The sequence below is a fragment of the Alnus glutinosa genome, chromosome 9, assembly GCF_958979055.1.
Source record: "Alnus glutinosa chromosome 9, dhAlnGlut1.1, whole genome shotgun sequence".
NCBI lineage: Eukaryota > Viridiplantae > Streptophyta > Magnoliopsida > Fagales > Betulaceae > Alnus > Alnus glutinosa.
Window position 1 is genome coordinate 7975712 of NC_084894.1, and position 5288 is coordinate 7980999.

Here is a 5288-nt window from a genome sequence, read left to right on the forward strand (position 1 = left end):
GAAAAATGCTGATTTTTGCGAAATATCCCCATAATACTCCTGTCACGTGTCATTTTTCAATTAAAAAAATTCAAATTTTTTAAATTTTTTTTAAAAAAATAAAAACTAAAATTTTATTTTTGAATTTTATTTTTTTAAAAAAAGATGGGTGTTTGGGGTGGCTCTACAAAAAAAGGTGCAACTCGCCACGTGTCTACTGTAGCGGTTACTGTAGACACGCGGCCAATTGGCCACGTGTAATGTAGACACGTGGCTGGTGGTATAAGAAAAACAAGTGGCCGCGTGTATTTTAAAACACGTGGCCAATTGTTTTTATCAAATAAATATTAATAAAAACAATATTAATATATATTAATATATATGTATATGTATAATAGAATTGGCCACGTGGCTTTAGGCCACGTGGCCAGAATTTCTGTAGGTAGGTGCACGGGAATTGTCCCGCGCGCCACCTGACCATTACTTTCAAAATACATATATATTATATTTAAATATTTGAAAAGGAAAAAAAATTTCGTTAAGTACGTACGTACTGCACGCGTTCTCTCTCTCTCTCTCTCTCTCTCTCTCTCTGTCTGTATCGCTCTCTCTGTATCGCTCTCTCTCTCTCTCTCTCTCTCTCTCTCTCTCTCTCTCTCTCTCTCTCTCTCTCTATCTCTCTTTCTCTCTCCGTCAGTACTGCACCACCGGCCAGCTCCCCTCCACCGAGTGGCCGGCCTTCCCAAATCTCGCTCGCTCTCTTTGTATCTCTCTCTCGCTTGCTCTCTCTCTCTCTCTCTCTCTCTCTCTCTCTCTCTCTCTCTCTCTCGCTTGCTCTCTCTCTCTCTCTACTGAACTTGCTCGTTCAAGAAAACCACACGTGTGGTCTTCCTTTTATTTTTTTTCCTTTTCAGTTATTAATTTTTTTTTCCTCTAAAAAAAAGAATTAAATTAGAAATACAATCAATAATTTAAAAAATAAATAAATAAAAATTTAAATTAAATATAATTTAATAAAAAAATTATATATTTTTTTTTAAAAAAAAAAAACAAATTGCCACATGTACTGAAATTGTAATACCCCAGATTTTTTTTAAAATTTATTAATTGGTTTTTTTTAAAAAAACAAAAAAAAAAAAAAAAAAAGAAAGGAAAAACTTGCACGGCAAGTTCTTTTATTCTTTTATAAAATTCTTCTTTCTTTCTTCTCTATTCTTCGTTCCTTCTTCTTTCTTCTTCTACCCGAGAACAGAGAGGGAGCTTGAGAAGAGAGAAACAGAGGCGAGAGAGTGAGACTGAGAGGGAGACTTGAAAGAACAGAGAGATCGAGAGAGAGAAAACACGATCAAGAGAGAGAGAGGGCCGATCGTGGTGGACCCAGACCGAACCGGAGAAGAGAGAATCAGGGGAGGCCGGTCCTCCATGGGTCGCCGGAGGACGCGACTTCCGACGGCCTGGAGCGGGACTTCCGGTGGGTGAGCTGGGTCGGCGAGGCAGAGCCGATTTTCGGCGGAACGGAGGTGCGATTTTCGGTGGGCGACGCCGGTGAGCAAGTTGGGTTTGCAATGGGTGATTTCCGGTGACTTTTTCGGCGATTCCAGCTCACTGATTTTCGGTGGATTTTCTGCACAATCATTGATGTGAGTTATTCAGGAAAAAAATTAGGTTAATTTATTGTGAATTTCTAATTGCTAGTTTGTTGATTATATGATACTTAGATAGTGGGTTTTCAGAGTTAGTATTTGTTGTTGATGATTTTGGATTGGGTATATTGGATTCGATGTTGTTTGAGGAATTTGGTGAATTGGTGGGTAAAATAGTTTAAGCTGATTCTTTGGCGCTATGGGTGTTGGCTGTGTTTTTATTGAAATTTCTTAGAATTGAGGATTTGGATTATAATATTCTGAAATTATTTTATTAATTTGGATAGTGATGATTTTAGTTGATAAATTATGGATTGGGGGATTATTCTCTGTTGTTGACAGTGAGATGTTTTTTCTGTTTTTGTGCTGGCCGTTTGATGTTTCAATGGGTGTAGGTATAAATTTTAGTGATGATGGCCAGATTCATGTGGGGTATGATATTCTCTGTTTAAATTTTAGGGGGGCAAATTCACTGTGTGTTAACTATGGGTAATTTTGGAATATTGATAATTTTGGGGTATAATTTCCGATTGAAATGTCGTATTTGGAGTAGCTGATTGGGTATGTAATTGAGTACGATATTTTGGTTAAAGGATTTAATATTATTTTGATGAGTTGGCCATGTGATATGTTTTAGGATTTATTGATTTGTCAATAGGGTATTCAATTATGTTTTAGTAAGATGGTTATGTATATAGGATAATTTAGTTAAGTTTTAAACTTGAAATTCAGAACGCTCCTCTAAATTCATCCTTGTGTTTTATCTAGGTAAAAGGTCGATTCTGACGCTAATGGAAAGTCCAGGTAAGGGAATACAACACCGAAAAACCCCCAACAAGATTTTATTACAAATCTTTTAAAAAAGTGTTGGGGAATTTTACAAAGCGTTGCTCATATGATTTTTAATGCCAAGCTTTATTACTCATATGATATTGTTTAAGAATTTTGAGCATAAATCATAGTTATGGTTAAGAGCATTTTTTTTAAGAATTATGATTTATGCATAATTATAGTTAAGATTAAGAGCATTTCAAAAATTATGAATTATGCATACTCAGAGAGATGATAAAGAGCATTTCAAAGATATGATTACAGAGAATTCCAAAGTATAAGATTCTATTCATGAATACAGTTTTGAAAGAAAAGAAAATCTAAAGTTAAATTCTGCACATGACTACAGTTATGAAAGCGGCTCTTACAGTTTTGAAATAAAGTTTACAGTTATAACAGAGCCTACAGTATTACAGAAAACGTTCATGTGCAGTAATTGTTTAACCCTTAGGCACTACTACAGTTAGATTTGGTACCCATAGGGTAGAAAGGCAAGCATACCGTAAGTCGGTGTGTGCTACCGGCCGGGGTTGGCCTTCAACCTAGGAAAGATCCCCAACCCGGCGACTCTTCTCTGTGACGACAGGCTGAGTCTATAGGTCCTTTGGACAAAGCCAACGTGCGCCGCTCACGGGAACTGGCGGTGTAGAGTCTATAAAGGGATAAACCACAGAGAAAGGATTAAAGAGAAAACAGATAAAAAGAGTTTACTAGATCATTAATAATTTCATATGCCATTATTTATATTCCTCATTCATTTGTTCTATTAATTGTTCATATGATTATGCCTCCTGCTTTAAAACAATACATTTCTTATCATGAATCATATTTTTAACACGTGTTTTCTTATAAATCATAAACAGACTAGTAGGTCATTTCTTAAACAATTTGCATAACTATAATCTCCACTTTATAATCACTTAAAGATCACATATCATATTTATACTTTTAAACATCATCGTAATCTTAATATATTCAAAAACACTTAAATCATCTAAAATAAATTAAAATCAATATACTATTGGTTTAGGTTGTAATTCAATTTACTTTATGCAATTCATCATATTTGTAATTAATTCTTAACAGTGAATAGAATAAGTCTGTCATTATGCATGACTAAAGATTATGACATAAAGGTTTATAGCATGTTTTATGTCCCCAAGTGTTGTATTTTCCTTACTGAGTTGTCGAACTCACCCCTTTTTCCCTCCACCCCTTTCCAGATGTCAACAGTAAGACGAAGTCTTTTCCTTGTAAGGGCGTAGACCTCGCTGAGAGCGATAGTTCGTGATGAACCGGCCGGACCCTAGTATTGTATAGTATGTTTTGTTTCTTTTAGAGAAATCAAAGTGTTGTAAAGAATTATTAATAGAAAGGTTTAAAAATAGGAAGTTTTAAATTTATATGTTGTAAATGCACGCTTCCATTTAAAATGTTTGTTTTTAGTACTCAAGTTCGCGTTTCCCTTCTATTCCAAAACGGGGGCGTGACAGAAATACACGCGGCCAAGTGGCCACGTGTACTGAAATACACGCGGCTAACTGTCAGCCGCGTGTATTTCAGTACATGCGGCAAAATGTGCATTTAGCTACACCCGGATCTAACACGCGCCGCACATGTGTCCAATTGCACGTGGCAAACTGTTCGCCACGTATACACTGTCCATACACGTGGCGAAGTGCATGTGGCAAATTACAATTTTTTTTGTAGTGTGGCGTTATTTCCCAACCACAACTTGATCTTCTTAACACCCATCTAGTCACTGTCCATTTGCAACGCCGTGTGTAGATCCCCAGCTTTCTTGACAAGCCGTAAGTGTAATTATCTACAATTACACGTAACACTACTACATAAAATAGCAGCAGACTTTTTTATTATTATTATTATTATTATTTTTTTATATCAGAATTTTCCTCAGAAGTATAATTGTACCAGAGCATCTAAAAACTTCACATATTATATATATCAACAACTAAAAACTTAATTTACCAAAACTGCCACAGACAGCGGACTACATCCTTTACAAGGTTATTAACAATACATTGTAGAGCAAAAGTTGCCATAAGTAGCATGCTAAAATACGCACATCTAAAAATACCAGTATTTCCACTATTGACAGTAAGTACACTAATTCTTCCAAAAACTGAGGCCCCCAGTCAGCCTCTCCCGTCATAGACCGGACATTCGTACAGGTCTGGTTCTTCTTCTTCCTCCTCTTCAACCGCATCTATAAAAATTTATAGGTGGAAGAGTGAGTCCACGGCTCAGCAAATTCAAGCAAACTGACCATTTTCTAATCTGAGCCCTCAGTTGTTTATAAAATATCTCATCACTAATGCTTACTAGACAGCCACGTATGCAGGGTTTTTACAAAGTTGTTTTCAATAAAAATATGGTTAAATAGTAAACCAGGTGATAGACAGTTTGATATATAATAATAAAAAATAAAAATATTTCTTTGCATTTTCTTACTACATAATTAACTCCACATTCTATAACATGAAGCAGTAAAACAGTTCATAGCATGATAAGTAAAACATCAGTTAAAATTAACATACTTTAGCATATAACATTGCATAGCATAACATAACATATAATAACATCTCAATAAGTGAATTTATAGTCCCACTTATCCCCAGGAGTTTGCTAAGTGCGTCCCCACTTAACCGCAAGGTTGCTAATAATTTATCTCTCTCATAGCTTTGAGGTGTCAAGTGAAACCCCACTTAACCGCAGGATGCTAATAATTTATCCATCTCATAGCTTCGAGGTGTTAGGCGCATAATCTCCCCCTAACCGCTGGGCCTTGGCATGCCTTCATATATAATTTTTTAT

General features: G+C 35.8%; 1 long non-coding RNA gene across 1 annotated transcript; it reads left to right on the plus strand.

Moving 5' to 3' along the window:
* Positions 1–1210: 1210 nt before the first annotated feature.
* On the plus strand, positions 1211–3901 carry LOC133876676 (uncharacterized). The gene is made up of 3 exons (XR_009901612.1): positions 1211–1619; positions 2391–2426; positions 3677–3901. It is a non-coding gene; the product is annotated as an uncharacterized LOC133876676 (long non-coding RNA).
* The last annotated feature ends 1387 nt before the right edge of the window (positions 3902–5288 follow it).